A 20,871-nucleotide genomic window follows, 5' to 3' on the forward strand; every position below is an offset into this window, starting at 1 on the left:
CCTTTGCCCTCCCTCCTGGTGCCTCCATTTCCTCTGATTTAGCCCTTCTCATGCCTCTATTTTTCCAGCCCTTCACTACACCTCAGCTGAATTCCTGACAGCCGGCTTGGGCAGGGAGCCAAACCATTTTGGCGTGTCTCCTAGACGCATCGCAACAACACATTTATTATTATTGGTTGTTGTTGTTTATTTACAAACATGAACACACACACACACACACACACACACACACGTACGTGTTGGCAGTGACTGCCCTGTGGCAACACTGGTTTCGGAAACACAAGAGCAGTGCCTTAAGCAGATCCTTTGGCAGCCAGCTTCAAAAACTCCACATTGCGGGCAAATTCAAAGCTGCCTGCATGAAGTGAGCCCTTCTCTGGGCTTGGCTTTCTGTAGTTAGCATGATCAGAAATTGAGGTGAAGAGAGGTGCCGAAAGGTGAGCCCTGAAATTACACAGTTAATTGCCAGCTTAGAGTGGAGTCATCTGAGATGCCTGACAGCCTCTAGTGATGAAATGAATTTTGACATGAGGGTATGAGAAGCAGGCCTGGCCTTCCAGCCACCCTCGCTGAGACTCTGTCACAAACGTCTCTGAAGAAAGATGCCCATTGCAAGTGCTTCTAAGAACATGAGAAGAGCCTGCTGGATCAGGCCAATGGCCCACGCAGTCCAGCATCCTGTTCTTGCCGTGGCCAGTCGGATGACATGGGGAAGCATGCAAGCAGAACCTAGGTAAGAGGGCCATTCTGGCTTGTAGCCATTGTTTGTTTCTCCTCCACGAATTTATCTAATCTCTGCCTCCTGTGGGAGTGAGCTCCACAGTTTGGCTATATTTTGGGTGAAGAAGGACTTTCTTTTATGTGTGGGATCACAGCTGGAATACTGCATCCATTTCTAGGCACCACAATTTAAAAAGGATGTTGACAAGCTGGAACGTGGGCAGAGGAGGGCAACCAGGATGATCAGAGGTCTGGAAACCAAGCCTTATGAGGAACGGTTGCTGGAGCTGGATGTGTTTAGCCTAGAAAAGAGGAGACTGCAAGGAGATACGATAGCCATCTTCAAATAACTGAAGGCATGGAAGATGGAGCAAGCTAGTTTTCTCCTGCTCTGGTGGGTAGGAGAACCAATGACTTCATGTTACAATAAAGATTCCAACTAAACATCGGGGAGAACTTTCTGACAGTAAGAGCTGTTTGACATTTGGAATGGTTTCCCTTGGGAGGTTGTGGACTCTCCTTCCTTGGAGGTTTTTAAGCAGAGGTTGGATGGCTATCTGTCATGGATGCTTGAGCTGAGATTCCTGCATTGCAGGGGTTGGACTAGATGACCCTTGGGTCCCTTCCACCACTAGGATTCTAAGATTTTATCATTCTATTGTTCTGTGTTCTGAATCTCCCAACATACAGTTTCATTGGACGTTCATGAGAAAAATTCTCTATCTACGGTACTTTCTCCATGCCATGCGTGATTTTAAAAACTTTTATCATGTCCCCTCTTCCCTCTACTCACAGCGGCCAACCAGATGCCCTGATGGGAAGCCCCCAAGCAGTTAATGAATGCATGAACATAGTGCCCCTTGATCCTCCATGAATTTCCATATCCCCTCCTCAAAGCCATCTGAGCTGGTGGCCATCATGAAACCCTGTGCAAGCAGATACCATAGTCTAACAGTGTGCTGGGTGAGAAAGTCCTTATTCCCATCCATTCTGATTCTTGCACCCTCCAGGGAACCGGAGCTTTCCGAGAAAGTGAATAGCTTCCGACAAAGGCTGTTCAACGTCCGCCAGCACATGCAACATCCCAAAGGATCCCTGAGGAATCCGCTGGCAGTTACTCCCGTTTGCAATGGATTGATTCCTTCTGGAAACAATTACATCTCCAGATAGCAGTTTTTTTCTCAAAGCTAGGAAGGGTGGTTTTTCTCACTGTCCGCAAATACCGGTTTAGAAGTTCCCCTACTTCTCTTGGTTAAGACAAGAAGAGATGTGGAGCAGTATGTCACTTGCCTACTGATGACTCTTCAGCCCAAACATCTGGATGAACTCACCCAGCTGTTTCACGTTGGTTGTTAAATAGCATGAAGGACATGGCGGAACCAGTGAAGGCTGTTCTATGAGGGCAAATGGGGCACTGCCCCACCAGGCTGGCCTCAGCCAGCCCCACCTGCCTACTTAAAGCCAGTTCAGGGGGGTGGAGCCTGGCTCTCAGCTTCCTCCTCCTCTGTCTCAGGTGTTGCCCTTGTAGAACAGAGAGGAGGGAGGAGACAAAATGAGAAGTAGTTGGCTCTGCTTGTCATTGGCTCTGGTGCCACCTAATGTTGGTCTCCTTGCCTTCCACCCTGCCAGTCCCGGTGGGCACCAGCCACCACAGAGTGGAGCCCTGCGAAACCCCAGAAGCCAAAGGGGCAGAGCTGGAGTTGTGACATAGGTTATCCACTAGGGCACCCAAGATTGTATTCTCAAAGACCAGCAAGATCTTCTTACCGCATACATGCCCACTCAACTGCTTCGAACCTGTGGAACTGGCATGGTTACAAGTGCCACATCATATTCATTCTGCATTTGTATATAAATAAAAAGATCTTTTGGTGTGGCAGCGCCTACCCTTTGGAACTCCCTGCCTATAGTTATCAGGAAAACGCCTTCACTGCCACCTTTCTGGTACCTGCTAGAAACACTTTTGTTTAGGCAAGCCTACCCTGACATGTAGAATGTCGATCAATGTTTTAATCTGTTTTTACTTTATTGCTGACTTGCAGCTGCCCAGAAACCTGTGGGCAGTGTACAAATTTAATAAGTAAATACATAAATAAAGATTTGTTTTTTACTGATTTTGTTTTGTTTTGTTCTCTTTGTGAACTGTGCTGAGGGCTGGGTCCCCCCCCCAATCAACCTGTGTTGTCAATTTTATGAAATAAAGAAATAAATAAAGTTGGCTCAATTGTTTATATGGCTTTCGTTGCTTTATTGTAAAACATTTTGAGAGGTGGAGGGCTTACTTGGTCAGGAAGCAGCTTACAGATTTAAGGAGAAGAGACTGACAGGCTTCTAGTTTTCTCTGCCGCTTCCTGTCAACAGGCGCCACCTAAGGTTTGCCTCACAGAACAAATACCCAAGGGAGCAACAGGTGCTTCCTTCAGATTCTCCTTTTGCTGTAGGGGCAAAGAGGGGTTCAAAGGACACTTCAACTGTTGACCCTGGAAGGGTTTAAAAAAAAATAAACAATCCACTGTAGGATTCTTGGGCGGAAAGCTATGTGCTCCAAATGCATGGCTTGTACCCAGCCAGAGAAAGAGAGAACTCGAAGGCACTCACAGACAGTTTCAGTCACTGACCAATTAGCAAGAAAGCAACATTGTTCAGACTTGCAAATGCATGAACACCAACGCTATCCCCTTGGGGAAACTCCACCTGGGGGAAATGAGAACATGTTGACTGTGAAGACCCAAGAGCCGTCCTGTAATGTGCAAAAAATAAAAACAGAAGCAGGCAAAGGTGCTGTGAGAGAGTGTGATCTAGTGGGCAGAACATTGCAGTTTGGGAGAGAGTCATTTAGAGTTTCTTTTTCTGCCCTCGATTTGATATGGGGATTATGGGCCACTAGCCTCTCCATCTCTGCACAGTGGGAAGATGAGCAATACTGGGACTTGTCACAAGAGCAGCACACAAAGGCGGCTAGCTGCCCTGAAAATCCAAAGTGCAACAGTGCATAGCTAAACAATGGAACTCATTGCCACAGGAGGCAATGATGGCCCCCAACTTGGATAGCTTTAAAAGAAGACTGGAGGAGAGGGCTAGTTGTCATGAGGGCTATCCTCTGCCTCCTTGGTCAGAGGCTGCAATGCTCCTGAATCTCAGTTTCTAGAAACCACCAGGAGGAGAGGGGGCTCTTGTGCTTGAATTTGCTTGCGGGTCTCCCAGTGTCAGGGATGCGGGTGGCACTGTGGGTTAAACCACAGAGACTAGGACTTGTTGATCAGAAGGTCAGCGGTTTGAATCCCCACAACAGGGTGAGCTCCCATTGCTCGGTCCCTGCTCCTGTCAACCTAGCAGTTCGAAAGCATGTCAAAGTGCATGTAGATAAATAGGTACCGCTCCGACGGGAAGGTAAACGGCGTTTCCGTGTGCTGCTCTGGTTCGCCAGAAGTGGCTTAGTCATGCTGGCCACATGACCCGGAAGCTGTACGCCGGCTCACTCGGCCAGTAAAGTGAGATGAGTGCCGCAACCCCAGAGTCGGCCACGACTGGACCTAATGGTCAGGGGTCCCTTTACCTTTACCTTTACCTTTACCTTTACCTTTACCTTTACCTTTACCTTTACCTTTACCTTTACCTTTACCTTTACCTTTACCTTTACCTCCCAGTGTCATCTGGTTGGCAACTATGAGAACAGGATGCTGGACTGGACGGGCCATTAGCCTGATGCAGCTGAATGCCCTCCCATCAGATGTCAAACCGATAAACAACTTTTTAACTTTTCGAATACATCTGAAGGCAGCCTAGCTCAGGGGAGTTTTTAATGGTTGATGTTTTACTGTGTTTTGAATATTTTGTTTGGAGCTGCCCAGAGTGGCTGGGGAAACCCAGTCAGATGGGTGGCATATAATTTATTTTATTGTTATTATTTCTTTATGTCTATTTACTTAAAAGCAAGGCTCATTTTGCTCAATGGGCCTTAGTAAATGTGCTTAGTATGTTAATCCACATTTTCTTCCCCTCCCCCAATCCCTAAGCACATCCTCCTCACCCCTTAAGACCACCCAGGGACCTAAAGAGTTTCACAAGCATCCAACAATGTTGAGTCTCTTTGCTTGCTATGACTCCTAAGATGCAGATCGTGGTATCAGGGGACACACTGCCTGGTTTCCTCAAACTCAAGAGCCGCTAACCAGTTGCTTCATGCAAGCTTTTCTCTTCATCGACCCACGCAAGCAACATTTCCAGACCATTTCCCCTTTGAAAAAGATGCTGAGTAAAAAGTAAAAATATAGCAGTTTCCCCCCAAAATTAAAAGGACTGAACAGACTTCTGCTAATTTCAGACGCCACCAGACTATCCAATGCTTGATACAGGGCTGGGGGAAGAGGTGCATATTTGCAGGGTATAATTAACAGATTTGCACTGCCACAGACATCTCACTCCCAAAATGCTGAAGCTTTCAGAATTCAGCAGGCGCCAGAAAGGTTATCAGCCCAAGTTGCCAAAGCAGATGGAAATGTAGCTCCGAAATACAAAGGGGCCAGGGATCTGAAAGCAGGGACATAATTTTATGTTTGAGACAAATCTCAAAGCAAGATTCAGAGGCCTGCTCCTGGATACATGAGCATACACACACAATGCATTTTTCAGAGCATTTCTTAAAGTTATCCATCCAAGTCCACAGCTGGGTATTACATTGCAGAGGACCAGCTAAAACATCCCCCCAAAGTGGCAAGTTTCCAACTTCTGCAGAACTCGCAATCAGGAGAGATCTTACAACACAGCAGAGAGTGGTGGTTGCTTGAAAGGCCAGGGTGATAAAAAAATAACAATTAGGTGGAGTGTTGTTGCTGTGAGGTTTGCTTATAGACTGAGTTCCTGAATGGACATTGCAGGCTGGATGAGTCCCTCCTAGGTGCTGAGATATCAGGTTATACACTTGGGGTTTTGGGATGATGAGGCAACAGCTGCTGCCCACATTTCATTTCATTTTATAGAAAACCAAGGCTGGTTGTATCCTGTACACGCAGTCCTAAGCAGGCAGACGGCCTTGATCTTTATTCATCAGGAAGTACAAGTCACAAGTACTGAAGTGCCTCACCATACCTTAGCATGACCATGAGCCCTCCCAATTCAACATGATATGCCAGTCTTCCCGACCCAGGTGGATGCCAGATGTTTTGCACTACAACTCCCATCAGTCCCAGCCAGCAGTCCCAGCAGTCCCAGCATCATACAGCCATGCTGACTGGGAGTAATGCAGGGAAGGGCCATAGCTCAGTGGGAGAGCATCTGCTTTGCATGCAGAAGGTCCCAGGTTCAATCCCCGATGGGATCTCCAGGTAGGGCTTGGAGAGAGATCTCTTCCTGAAACCCTGCAGAACCAGTGGCTTGACTCAGTAGAAGGCAGCTTCCTGTGTGCTTATGTTAATGACTGTCTTCGTCCAAAAGATCTGGGAGGCAACAGGCTGGTGTGGGTGCTCAGTTCCTACATAAGGGGCACATTACAGTCTCTGGTGGAGATATGGTTTGATGGGTTTGCATATAGTTGATTGATGAACGGAAAAAGCAACGGAGGATTGCCATTTGCTGCTGCTGCTGCCCCAAGAGAAGGTTTTCAGGTTTTTGTTTCTTGTTTATCTCTGCTGCATCAGAGATGAAGCAACAGCACATGGACAGAAGAAAGTTGCTTGGTCGCCTCTAATAGTTATTTCATTTGTGAATGGCTTCCTATGAGGCATCCGGAAGTTATTTACTACATAATAAAAACAGTTGATTATACTTTCTGCTTGTACCAAGTATATTTATAGGCACAGGTCTGAGTGGTTTTTCATTTCTCACCACTTTCCATGGGAAAACCCACTGTTTACCTCTGAATCAGAACAAATGTCAATCTGCAGAAAAACCAATTGGCATTTGTTCTGATTCAGCAGTAACCAGCGAGTTTTCCAAGGGGAAAGTGTTGGGATAAGTGGCAGTGTGGATGAGGTCTTAGTCCTTAAAGTGCCTTAAGAGTCTTTGTTGCTTTTGCTGCAAGAAACTAGCTCAGCTGCTGCTCCTCTGGAAATCTTCATCGCCTGGCAACGAAACAAGTCTCTGTCTGTCCACATAATGAGCCCCTGAATTGGCATGGGGGAGAAATTTGCTTCCATTCACAGTTTAATGGGAACTCATCTGATTGCAATTCCCCAAACAAAACAGAATGAAACACGGCTCTCCTCCAAAATTCGCTCTGCAGTGAGAATTTTTCAACGTGGTTCTCCGAACAAAACAGGCATACAAAAATGTACAAGTCAAAGGTGTATGTTAAAAAGCATCCATGGGTGTAGCCAGCTTACAAAAATGCATTATATTGGAGAAAACTGCTTGCAATAAAAAATGTGTATTTCACACACACACACACACATACTGACATGTCTCCGGGTGTACTTTTGATAAATGCTTGCAAACTGATCTGGAAATGTGGCAAAACCGAGCTTAAGAACAGAAAAAAATGGGAAACTTAAAGAAGCCCAATTCTCCATGTATTGTCAGAAGCAACATGCCTCTGAATACTAGTTGCTGGGAATCACAGGCAAACAGAGTGGTGCTGTTCTGCTCGGGTCAGCTGCTGGAAGATCCAGGCCAGATTAAAGAAAGTCCCTCTTCACACAGTGCATTGTTAATCTATGGAACTCACTCCCACAGGAAGGCAGTGATGACCATCAACCTAGATCTCTTTAAAAGAGGATTAAAGAAATTCATGGAGGAGAGGGTTATCCATGTCTACTAGCCGTGATGTCTATGCTCTGCTGCTACAAGTTGAAGGCAGCAATGCTTCTGAATACCAGTGCCTGGAAGCCACAGTTAGGATGCTGAGCTCAGACCCTCCAATAATAATAATAATAATAATAATAATAATAATAATAATAATAATTTATTTATACCCCGCCCATCTGGCTGGGTTTCCCCAGCCACTCTGAGCGGCTTCCAACAGAATATTAAAATACAGTAGTCTATTAAACATTAAAAGCTTCCCTAAACAGGGCTACCTTCAGATGTCTTCTAAAAGTCTGGTAGTTGTTTTTCTCTTTGACATCTGGTGGGAGGGCGTTCCACAGGGCGGGTGCCACTACCGAAATCCAAGTGTCCAGGGACAGTCCTGGATTTACAGAAGCTATCACGGTTTCTAATTTGATCCCAGAATGTCCTGCTTTTCCTTAAAGGTAAAGGTACCCCTGCCCGTACGGGCCAGTCTTGACAGACTCTGGGGTTGTGCGCCCATCTCACTTAAGAGGCCAGGGGCCAGCGCTGTCCGGAGACACTTCCGGGTCACGTGGCCAGCGTGACATCGCTGCTCTGGCGAGCCAGAGCCGCACACGGAAACGCCGTTTACCTTCCCGCTGGTAAGCGGTCCCTATTTATCTACTTGCACCCGGAGGTGCTTTCGAACTGCTAGGTTGGCAGGCGCTGGGACCGAGCAGCGGGAGCGCACCCCGCCACAGGGATTCGAACCGCCGACCTTTCGATCGGCAAGCCCTAGGTGCTGAGGCTTTAACCCACAGCGCCACCTGCGTCCCACTGCTTTTCCTTAGGATGTCCCTATTTTCATTGGAGAAACGTTGGAGGGTACAGAGTTATGCGATCCCCAAGCCAAAGAGATAAGTAACCACACAACCTTCAGAAGATATCTGAAGGCAGCCCTGTGTAGGGAAGTTCTGATGTTTTACTATGTTTTTAGAGATGTTGGAAGCCACCCAGAATGAAAGGGGAGTCCTCTGGAGCTGCTTTTCCTTGAAGAGCCTTCTACTCTGCACTTCCAACATGCTGCCCTTAGTGGCTGAGGCTGCTCATCCTTCAGGGCGTATGTTTCTGCTACCACACTCCCCAAAGAGGGGAGAGAGAAAGCAGCCATGCAAGTCAAGCACACAGCCGCCTGCTCAGACCCAGAAACAGGAACCGAGGCGAAGCTCTGCTGGCGAGTCACCCAAGGACAGCTGCCAAGCAGGCAGTCGTGCCGACTTCGGAAGCTGAAGCCTCCTGCCCTTTGCAGAACTTGAGAGCGCCGCGTCTCCCAGGAAACAAGATGCCTCTCCGAGATGAGAACTTCCTCAGTCATATCGTGTTCCTGTAAGGGAACCATCTTGCAGACACACACTTCAGATCTCGTGTCACGGTGAATCCACCTTAGCCAGGAACAGGGGAAATCATGGCAAATTCCTGTCTGGTGAGATGCTGCAGGCCAGGGTGTTCTTAAACTTGGGTGCTGCTGCAGGTCCTTTGTAACTCTGAGACAACCCCAGCCCCTTACTTGAGCAACCACAAGAACATCAGAAGAGGCTGCTGGGTCAGACCAGGTGCCCATCCAGCCCTGAATCCTGCTCTCACAGTGGCTACCCAGATACCACATGAAACACCCTCTTCTCTCCTGTGTTTTCCAGGATTTTTGTTGGAGAGAGAGGCCTTTTGTGGGGGGGGAGGGGCAGAACCTCCATTTGTTATGTATTTTATTGATTTGTATTGATTTAGGGGGGGCAGCTGCCCCTCCCTGCCCCCCTGGCTACACCCATGCTTCCATCATCCAAATAAAAAGATGCACTGTGGGTTGCTTCTGCCAAATACCCAGCAGGTACTTCAAATAAATCTTCAGGGTTTTCCTTCTTATTTCCACTGTGGGTTTGGTAACAAACAGATCAATTGCACTCTCTCTCTCGCTCTCTCTGTGTGTGTGACTTGTGCTGATTAAGCAGCCACATAAAAACTCAGGCCACTTCTATATTCCAGATTCAAGCTCCCTGCCCCAGCAAAAATATTTTTAAAATCCCACACCCATTGCCTAAAGAACACTTCAGTGGCTAGGATGATTAGCAAAAGGACATTAGGAACATAAGAAGCACCTGCTGGATCAAGCCAATGGCCCATCTAGTCCAGCATCCTGTTCTCACAGTGGCCACCAAAATGCCTCTGGGAAACCAGCAAGCAGGATTGGAGCACAAGAAGCCCTCTCGCCTCCTGTGGTAACTTTGCAGTGAGTGGTAAAGGTAAAGGTAAAGGGACCCCTGACCATTAGGTCCAGTCGTGGCCGACTCTGGGGTTGCGACGCTCATCTCGCTTTATTGGCCAAGGGAGTCGGCGTACAGCTTCTGGGTCATGAGGCTAGCATGACTAAGCCGCTTCTGGCGAACCAGAGCAGCGCACGGAAACGCCGTTTACCTTCCCGCCAGAGCGGTACCTATTTATCTACTTGCACTTTGTTGTGCTTTTGAACTGCTAGGTTGGCAGGAGCAGGGACCGAGCAATGGGAGCTCACCCCATTGTGGGGATTCGAACCGCCGACCTTCTGATCAGCAAGTCCTAGGCTCTGTGGTTTAAGCCACAGCATCACCCACGTCCCTCCGCAGTGAGTGGTACAGCATTTCTGTCTGCAACTATGGAGGCAGAGAACTGCCATCATAACTAGCAGCTATTGATAAGACCTCTCCTCTTCCATGAATTTTCCCCATTTTCTTTTAAAGCCACCCAGGTTGGGGGCCACCACTGCCTCCTGCGGGACGGAATACCACAATTTAACATTAAGGCAACAGCAGTTCTGAAGCTGCAAAAGCAATGTCTTTGTGGGGAACCAAGTGTGAAACTCACATCTAAGGAGGTTCCTTGCCAAATGACAGACACCCTCACATTTGAGCTGAGCCCCCAGAATGCACACACCTGCCTTCCAACTCACAAAATGGCCAAAGGATTTGCTGCAGATCATGCCAGGAAGCCCAAACACTGGACAGCAGAGAGTGGAAATACTTCTGTATCCTCGGAAAGCACCCCTATTTTAGACCACAGGTGGTGAAGCTTTTTCAGGCTGAGGCTCACATTGGCCCATGAGTCAACACTGAAGGCCCCATGTGCCAAACTGGAAATACTGAAGGTTTTTTTAATGATACATTAGGGAGGTGGATGCTTCCGGGGGGTGGGTATCACAGAAACATTTTGGCATCATATCAGGGGAACTGCAGGAGTGCTCCATAGAAGTACTTTTTAAAATGATGGTGATTTAAAAATGGGAGCAGTCTGGAAACAAGAGGAGATGCCGATGAAAGAAGAATGGCAAACAAAATTAATGGACTATGCAGAATTGGATAAAATGACAGGAAGGATTCGAATCCTGTGGGACCAGAGACTTACAGAAGATTGGAAGAAATATACAAACTATTTGAAGAGCAACGGTAACCAACAAATTACGCTAGTAGGGCTACAAGGGGAAATCTATAAAGCATTGGAAATTAGAAACAGAACAGTGATATTAGTTATGAATTAAATGTAATTGAAGAAGTGGGAAATGTGTATTTAGAGATTAGACTGGAAAATTTTCAGATGAGATTGATGGAAGTCAAAAAAATTGTATAAGATGTCAAAATATGTTTAATTACTGTTGGAAATGATATGTTGAAAATTAATAAAAATTTATAAAAAAATAAAAATGGGAGCAGTCAGGAATTTCAAAAACATTTTTAAAAAAAACTTAAAGTTGAGGGTTGGTGGGAGAGAGAAAATAGCTTCAAAGCAGGGGTCCCATAGGAGCAGTCAAAACTTGCTTTAAAATATCATTATTTTAAATTACAAATAGGGGGTGTTGATGGGAGACCACTAAAGCCCCTTGGTGGCTGTAGGCAGCCTGTAGCCTATGCATTAGCCAGAGCAGTCAGGGATTCTTCATATGTATTTCCTGAATTGCAGAGACCAATTCTATGATCCTAGATGTTGGAGATGAAGCAGCGTCTACAGAAGCCTCCTCCAACCTGGTGGTCCCTCCATATGCCTTGGATTACAGCTCCCCTCAGCACCAGCCAATGCAGCTCAGCTCCCATCTGCCTCAACCTGCTACAGCCCAAAACATACGGAGGGCTGAGAACATGGCCAATTCATGCTCAGTGATTTTCTGAGGACTCCTGGAAAGGATGGAGCCGATATCGGAGCTGCAGTGGAGAATATGTGGGAATGAAACCCAAGGCTGTATTTACTGCATGCATATGAATTTGCCAGGCATGAAAAAGAGCAGGAGGCTGTGAATTATTTACACCTGTCACAGCTAATTAAGACTTACGGGGGGGGGGGGAATAACACCGTTGTGGTATATGCTGAGCAACAGATGGATCTCCACACAGTCCTTTGGGTGGAAGCTGGTACATGTGTGGAAGGGGGTGCTCTCTACTCAACAACACTGTCTCCAGTCACCCTCTCCCCTCCCCAAGGAAGACGTCTGGGATGCCTCCTGGCAGCACAGTGAGCACAGCTACATGAGGGGAAGCGGAAGGAGGAGCAGGAGACAGGTGCAGAGGTGAAGCCAAGAGGGACACATCTGTGGTTGGGCTCATGTGCTGCTCACAGGAGACATTGTACAAGGAGAAGTAGTATGACTTGCTCATCCAGGGCCAGGGAAAGAGAAGGACAAAGTCAGATAGCTTGAATGTATGAACATAAGAGCATCAAAAGAGCCTTATGGATCAGGCTAAGGGCCCATCTAGTCCAGCAATACAGGAGTTGGTACATAGACATTTATCTGTAAGCCACCTTAAGTCGTGTCAGGGGGAAAGTTGGATAACAACAACAATAACAACAACAACAACTAGCAGCCATCAATAGCCTTGATTTTTTTCTCATTCTCTTTGAAAGCTATCCAAGTTGGAGCCCATCACTGCCTCCACTGGGAGCCAATTCCATAGTCTCCCATTCCCTCCTGTGGTTTCCAGTGACTGGTATTTAGAAGCATTGCTGCCTACAACTATGGATACAAAGCATAATCACTGTGGCTAGTAGCCATGGATAGCCTCCTCCTCCATGAACGTGTCCAATCCTCTTTTAAAGCCATCCACATTGGAGGCCATCACTGCCTCCTGCATGTCAAGGAGGACTTTATTTTCTCTGTCCTGAATCTCCCAACATCCAGCCTCATTGGGCGGGTTCTAGAATCATGGGCAGGAGAAGGGAACATCTCTCTATCCATTTCTCTACACCCTGCATGATTTTGTAGACTCTGAAATCATGTGCCCCTTCCTCAGATCTCCCCCCCCCCAACTATACAAAGCCCCAAATATTGCAACCTTTCCTCATAGGGGACCTGCTCCAACCTTCGATTATTTTGGTGAAACTCTGTAGCTCCTTGGAGCAAGAATGACATGTTCTGAGCAGCAGAGCCACACACTCAATAAAAAGAGACCCTTCCACTAATCTACTCCGAAGTATGTCCCACCGAGTTCAATGGAGTCACACAGGAAAAGCTTCCGCCTCCTCCACTTCTGTGTTTCAGGCTGCTGTGAAAGGAGAACAGCAGGACCCACAAGAAAAGTTGCCAAAGGCAGCTAATGGGATTTAGCATTTTCCTTGACAAATACACAGGCACAGCAATTTATTTTCTGCCACATAATTGTTTTTAAGTGCTTTCCATAAAAAGCACTTGCAGGTGCAAAAGCAGCAGCTAAATCCCCAAATAAATCAAATATCCAGAATCTCAGAGTGTCAACCAAATCCTTGATTTCAAAATGCCAGGGTCAAGGAAGCAAAAATAAAAATAAAATAAAATAAAATAAAATAAAAAAATGGCCTGCAGGGAGGTAGTGGAGGCCAGGATCCAGTCTACTGGCCAAATTTAGGACTCATCCAAACACTACTCTTTGTCCAGTGATTTCTCCCAGATTTGTCCTGTGACTTCTAGACATGGATCTGAGATGTTTTAGTTTTGTCCCACCACTTTCCCTAGGAAAACCTGCTGTTTACTACTGGGTGGAACAAACCTGATTGATATTCGTTCTGATTCAGCAGTAGAAAGTGCAACTAGAAATCGCAGAACAAACAGAAATGTGGAGGAGTCCTCAGTTCCTCACCCCTGACCTTGCAAACCAAACCTTTGAAAAGCTTGCCTAAATCTTCACATAAGTAGTTTGGGGAGTCTCTGTGGAAGCCAGTTTCATCTGGCGGGAGAAGGGATCTCAGATAAAACCTCTCTAGATCAGATCCCTTCTGCTAAGGGAGGAAATAAGCTAGCCTGGAGAATGTCTTATGCCCAGGTCTTCTGGTTCCACAATGGTACCATTCTCATTCTCTCTCTCTCTCTCTCTCTCAGAAGGGGGCAGGCTCTGAAGAATGGAAGAGATTGATTTACATACCACTCTGCAAAGAGAATATTTGGCTGGTTTTCCAGGTCTAGGAATGTTTTGGCATATGCCACTGTCCTAATGAAAAATGTGGGGCGGGGGGCAGCTGCCTCCCCCAATCAAGCAAATCAATAAAAGTACTTAAATAACTGAGTTTCTGGTCCCTTTACCCACTGTAGCAGGCAGTCTAAAGAAGGACTATCATCCTAAATGGAAGAGGTGCAGCTTAGTGGTAGAGCACCTGCTTTGCATACAGAATGCCCCAGGTGCAATCTCCAGGTAGGGCTAGGAGAGGCTCCCTGTCTGAATTGAGAGCCATTGCTGCCAGTCAGTGTAGGCAATACTAAGCTGCGTAAATGGACCAAGAGTCTGACTCCATTTAAGGCAGCTTCCTATGTCTACCGTAAAGGAAGGCGCACAGCTCAAGGGCAAAGAACCTGTTTTGTATGCAGAAGGTCCCAGGTTCAATCTCCACTGGCAGGCCTGGCAATGTCCCAGTCTGAAACCCTGGAGAGCTGCTGCCAGTCAGTGTAGACAGCACTGGACTAGATGGACTGTTGGTCCGACTCTGTATAAGGCAGCACCCCATGTTCTCCTCAGCCTATGTTTTGCTTAATCAGCTTTTTTTGCTGGTTGAAGCTGTGGCAGCCCTGGCAGAGAGGAAGGCTGGAATAGTTCTTATTAGCAGCCATTATATATCAAGTCTAATAAAAATGCATCACCCATTTGGTGGTGGGAGAGAAAGAAAGAGAAGCATTTCCCCATCAGCCCTTGCAAACACTCCTTAAATATCAGCCTCCCTGAAGCATAAACAGCCATTTCCCAGCAGGATTCTTATGCAAAAGAAGAAAGGAGGGGGGAGCCAATAAGGGACACCCCCCCCCCCGCCTGCTCACCCACCAATAAGCTCCTCTAAGCTGCGCTGAGACTGTGCAAGCCAGAGAGAGAAGTTACAGGCTCTGGGTAGCCAGAAAGAGGGGGGGGGGCGTTCACAAAAAGTGACAGCTTCATCTAGCAGCCCCTGATACACCATGGCAGAATGAGGAACATTTCTGAGCTCGGAAGCACCTGGAAACGAAGCCATCAAACTGAAATAGCTCAGGAGTCTGCAATACAAAAGACTTAAGTGCCGAAAGATCAGTGTGATTGTTTTAAAGGGGGATCTATTATTTCATAGAATCATAGAATTGCAGAGTTGGAAGGCATCCCCAAAAGTCATCTAGCCCAACCCCAGCATTGCAGGAATCACACGGCCAGAGAATTCCTGGCAGATGGCCATTCAATCTCTGCTTTAAAATCTCCAAGGAAGGAGAGTCCACCACATTCTCACTTTCTCACTGTCAGAAAGTTCTTCCTTGTGTTTAGTCATTTTTCCAAAGGAATAGAATTAAAAATGAAAGCAGATTTCAAAAGCGATAATGAATTCTCTAAAGCAAATTTAAGAACAGATGATTGCCTGGACAGAGCTGTCAAAACAGGGAGGGGGGAGAGTTCTCGAGGAGGAGAGGGCTATTGATGGTCACGATGGCTCTGCCTCCACAGCTGGTGGCAGCAATGCTTCTGAATACCAGTTGCTGGAAACCACAGGACAGGAGAGCAACTCTTGCGCTTGGGTCCTGCTTCTGGGTTTCCCATAGGGGCATCTGGTTGGCCGCTGTGAGAAGAGGATGCTGGTCTAGATGGGCCATTGGCCTGATCCAGGAGGCTGTTCTTAGGTCCAACCTCCCTGCTTCACTTTAAATTGTGCACATGAATTCCCAGAGATAACGTGACAGGAATCTGACAGGGCATGCATTTTAACACATGGCTTGAGACACTGTGTCGTTTATTTTGCCCCTAAGAAACTAAGGCGTGCCCTGAAACTGGATGACTACATGGGTCGTCTTTGGGTCTGATCCGGCAGCCAGGTGCTTCTGCTGCTCTTTCCTGCAACTCAGTCGTCTGGTTTACTGCAGGCAGACCCAGCCAAAGGCTTCCATGAAAGGAAAAGGAGGACACTTCTGTGAAGCAGGAAAGGCAGCTCCTTGGAAAGTTTTGAATAAAGAAACCTGTGCAGAAGTTCTCACTTTTAAATAGTCAATAATCTTGACCCCCCCACCCACCCACCAAGTTCCTTAAAAATAGCATGCTGGCTTGCCTTCCGCTATTCCAAATCTGAGCTCCCCATTAGCACTGCAAGCTGAGTTCCTGCCGCTGAGGCCTCCCTCTATTTTCACGCAAATAAGGCGTTGTTGTTTGGGGTGGGGGCAACAGAGATGGCCGTTTCTTTCTTTGCACAAGCAGCAAACAGGAGTTCAGGGAAGCAGTGGTGCACGGGGGTGGGGGAAATAGGGGGCTGGATTGGTGCTCCCCCCAGTCGAGCATCCTTTGTTGTCCATTGAAAAAATCGGCAAGGGAAGTGGGATCCCAGCAAGGCACATCTGTGGGGGAACCATCAATCATTGCTCCACCCACCCCACTTTCTGGTCTCATTAGACCCAGAGGGGCCGCCCTCAGCCAAGGAGAGGCAATGAGAACCATAAGTCATTGGGCAGCCCATCCCAAAGCCTGGGCATTTCTGTAGCGTTCCGCCTAGCCCTTCAAGGAGACCCACGCCCAGCACCTTCACACTTGGCTCCTTGGTGCTTTTGTTTTATTTACATCCCTCCCACACACCCTCAACAGAAGCAACCTCCATCTTTTCTGGAAAACTATACATTTCCATAATGCACACCTTCTGTTGGGCTCATTTGTATGGCCACCACAGGGGACTTGGAAATTATACCTCCGTTGGAAGAACAGCCCTTTCAAAGGGGACAAAAGGACCCTTTTTTGAAGAAAAAAGGAAGTGGCTGGGGGGTTGTTTAAAAAGGGAGCAAGTGGCACATTCAGTCTTTTCACAGCCCGAAAACCAACCCAGCGGCAATGGCAGAAGGATTTGTGTAGGCTAGGAGACCCAGAAGCCCCCAGCGAGCAAAACAGTTTGGTAAGTTGGTGGGTGGAATTTCAGAGCAAGGAGCCACTTTAGCTAGGCAGGGAGGAGGAGGAAATAGAGGGTTGGGAGGAGAATGGAGCTTCTTTCACACAGAAATGGGGCGGTTGGCATTAATGTGGCATACATGCTGCCCAACGCAGAGCGATCTAATGTACCCCTTTCTCTATCAAGACTACCTGAGACTGGCAGAGGGGCTCGCTGTGCAGGAACCAGAGCAGGGCCTCTCCCTTCCCTTGCAAGCACAAATAGTCCCAACATTAATAAGAAGGTAAAGAGAGCCTGGTGGATCAGAGCATTGGCCCAGGCAGTCCAGCATCTTGTTCTCAGAGTGGTCAGTCAGGTGCCCCAAAGGGAAGCCCACAAACAAGACCTAACCCCAACAGCGCTCTCCCCTCCTACAGTTTGCAGCAACTGGATTCCAGAAACATTCCCATTCATGGTTAGTAGCCATCGATAGCCTTGCCCTCCCATAATTTGTCCAATCTTCTTTTTAAAAACAGGCTTTTGCTATGCCGGGGGCATAGTGGATGTTTTAATTGTACTTTACATTTAATTGATAATGGATGTTTTAATTGTACTTTACATTTTATTTATTTTTCTTTTCCTGTGTGGTAGCTAGGGCTGTGCACTAGATCAGGCCAAATTATGGATCCCAACCCAAATCTAATTTTGGGGGGTCAGCAGGGGATTTGACTAGATTTGGGCATGTTACGCACCTAGAGGGATCTGTCTGCATCCATCTTCACTCTGCCTGACCCCTCCCAGCAGTATGTCTAATTAAGGCTTCACAAAGAGAGGGTGGAGCAAGGCTGGGGAGGGGTGTGGCTGGGGAGAGGGGGCCTGGCCTAGGAAGGGAGGGTTCGGGGCCACATAGAGAGTACTAGAGAGCTGTATTTGCTCCCCAAGCGTAAGGTTTCACACCTGGCTCTAGCCCCCAAACACCTTTGTTCTCTTTCCTCACTATCCCCACTACACACACACACACACACACACACACACAGAGAGAGAGAGAGAGAGAGAGAGAGAGAGTGTTTGAGGCTCTCAAAAGGAAGTGGCTCTTCAATTCTATCAAAGGCTATTTTAATCTACAGCATTTCTGATTCCTTTGCTGTAGTGTCAACTCTCTTTTTCCCTTTGCGGGAGAAGAGGCTCAAAGTGTATGCAAAACAGTCCCCAGGGAGGTTCTGCATTGTCAGGCTTCAGTGTATGTATGCAGTGAGGAGCTCTGTGAGCCTCAGAAATGGCCACCTTCCTACCCCAGCAGAAAACTCTTCTAATTAAACTTTCCCATGCATTGAAGTTTATAACAGTGGTCACCTGTCAAAATGCAAGCCCAGAGCCAGTAAGGGATGGTTGACTGAGTCTTCCACCTTTTCAGGCACAGGACAACATCTCCAGTTCAAACCCAACTTGTAACAACCACATTTTACTCAAGGACAGAGCACCTGCTTTGCATGCAGAAGGTTCCAGGTTTGAAATGAGGAATGTCTAAATGTGTGTTACTGGAGGCTTTAATGTGGAGAAATTCCACCGGAGTATACTAAGTGGTCTCTGAACTCCTTGATGGGTTGATAATTAACTATTGTTGTTTTCTGCTAGCTAACAGGTGAGTGTTTAACCTTAGATCAGGTGACGAAGGTATTTGTTTGCAAATCTCCATTCTGAATCTTTGTTCTCATGCTCTGTGGAAGTAAGGATGTGTAAATGACTCTCCAGTGAGCGAATACAGCTGCAGGCAAAACGGAGACTGTAAGGAGAAACAGACCTGTGATTTTAGATCTGTTTGGAGTACAGTCATACCTTAGAAGCCGAATGCCTTGGCTCCTGAACAAATCGGCTTCCAAACAATCAAAACCAGGAAGTGAGTGCTCTGGTTTACAAACGATTTTCGGAAGCTAAAAGTCTGGTGCAGCTTCCACAGCTTCCGATTGTCTGCAGGACACTCCTGCAGCCAATCAGAAGCTGTGCTTTGGTTTTCGAACGGTTCCGGGAGTCAAACGCATTCTGTTCAAAAACTCAGATGCCACTGTACTTCATATTTTATAGGAAACTGAGCCTGTGCTGGACCTCATCCAGAACCCCTGGCCTACTTGGCAGCAAGTCAGTATGTCAAGTCCCCATCCAGGGTCAATCCACATGTCCAAAGTCCAAACCAAAGCTCCGTCCCACAGAGATCCTGGAGCATCCAAGTTGAGGTCCATCACCATGGGCAGTTGAGTAGGCTCAACATCCCAGCTCTGCTGCCCTTTTAAAGTTTGCATGCTGATTGCAGCAAGTGGGCTTGATCCCTAGCTTGCTCCGGTGTGTCCTGCTCCCAGCTACATCGCTTGCCAGGATCCTTTTCCGACCCCCCATTCTTCTGCTAGTTCATGACAAACTTGCCCATGATCTTACGGATATTTTGAATGCATTGTTTACTGTTTTCGTTCTGTTTTGTAGAAAGTTCTGCAAGTAAAGCTATAATTAAACTTATGGGCCTTGACAATGTTTTAAAGGAGTCAGTTTCTTATGCATCCAGTCTCTTCAAGTGGCACAATATTAATATCTTCAATAGACTTTAACTCCCATCAGCCCCAAATGGCCATGCTAGCTGGGGCTGATGGGAAATGGAGTCCAAACCTGGAGGACATCAGGTTGTTGGGAGGCTGGGTCTGACCTGCCTGGCAGTGGCTTTCCATGGCCTCTGCTTTCCTAACCCTCTTGCCTGCAGTCCTTGTAACTGAGAGCTTCAAGCATGTGTTTCATCACTCAGTTGTGTCTCCTTCCCTATAAAACCAGCACAAGCCCTCTCCACCCTGTAGGCTACAAACATGATAAACGAACAGCTGGGAGACTGGGTCTAACCAGCTGTTTGACCAGCCCAGAGCCTCCTAGTCAGCCTCCAAACACTGCAGAATCCTCCCAGGCACGCTCTCTCTCTCTGTCACCCTCTGCTACCCACCCACTGCCCTGGCACTTTCGCAATCCCACCTGGGGCTCACATCATCTTGCCACATCATCCTGCTCAATCTCCCATCTGTTAGATCTGCTCCACCAATCTTCACCGCTCTCTCTGAAACTGCATTAAACAGTTCCATTAGCACTGGGTGAAAGTGTGCATGAGAGAGAGGGTTTTTTGGGGGGTGGGGTTGGGGAGAAAAGAGCCTGATACACTTTGTTCAATTTGCAAAATCATCTCCTGAAATATTACCTCCCCCGTCAGCTGCAGTTCTAAGTGACACTCTCTGACACTTGCACATTCTCATCTTTTGACAGAAGAGGGGGCTGCTGTTTCCCCTCACCCTCACCCCCCCCTCCAAATTGCAATTCCTGCTATTAGAACTTCTTTTAGTCATAGCGCTCACTCCAGCTTCGACAATGGGGAGAACCTAATTTAGAAACACACATCATTTAAGTCAGAGGAAAAAGAGAATCGGAGGGGAGAACTCTTGCCAGAACATCTTTGCAGTTCTCCTGCTTAGAAACAGAAGCTGCCTTGCTATGGAGGACAGCAAGGAGGACAGTTTGGAGGTGTTGTTTGAGTTGACAGGGTGCAAGAGGCAGACGGATAGATCTGGCCCATGTGGACTGATCCACCTGGAGACATCTGCACAGGACTCATTTCAAAGGGAAGGCCAGCAGCTCAGGGGCAAGAACACCCACGTTACCTGCAGAAAATTGAAGGTTCAATGTGCATAAGCATCTCAAAGTAGGGCTGGGAATGTCCCCTTCCTGAAACTCTGGAGAGCCAGAATAGGCAAAATAAAGTCCTTCAGACAGCACATCATTAAACTATGGAACTCACTCCCACAGGAGGCAGTGATGGCCACCAACTTGGGCGGCTTTAAAAGAGGATTGCCTGTAGAAGGTCCCAGATTCAACCTCCTCCTCCCCATGGGGTCTCTTGGTAGGGTGGGAATGTCCCAGGAAATGAATGAAATCCTGGAAAGATGCCAGTCAGCATAGACAATACTGAGCAAGATGAACCAATGGTCTGACTCAGCATAAGACCGAGTGGGGATATGAACCTAGGTTTGCCTCGATTCAAGCCCAGAACCAAACCCTACACCTCCCTGGCTCTCCTAGAAGTGCATG

General features: G+C 47.3%; 1 protein-coding gene and 1 long non-coding RNA gene across 3 annotated transcripts in view; one reads left to right on the forward strand and one right to left on the reverse strand.

Moving 5' to 3' along the window:
- The window catches only part of PRKCB (protein kinase C beta), a 191,039-nt gene that overhangs the window by 125,912 nt on the left and 44,256 nt on the right, over positions 1-20,871 (reverse strand). The window lies entirely within an intron of this gene.
- LOC307202670 lies at positions 16,712-19,050 on the forward strand. Its single transcript, XR_013832967.1, has 3 exons — positions 16,712-16,788; positions 18,493-18,658; positions 18,844-19,050. It is a non-coding gene; the product is annotated as an uncharacterized lncRNA (long non-coding RNA).

This window comes from Podarcis cretensis (assembly GCF_951804945.1).
Source record: "Podarcis cretensis genome assembly, chromosome: 14".
NCBI classification, from domain to species: Eukaryota; Metazoa; Chordata; class Lepidosauria; order Squamata; family Lacertidae; genus Podarcis; species Podarcis cretensis.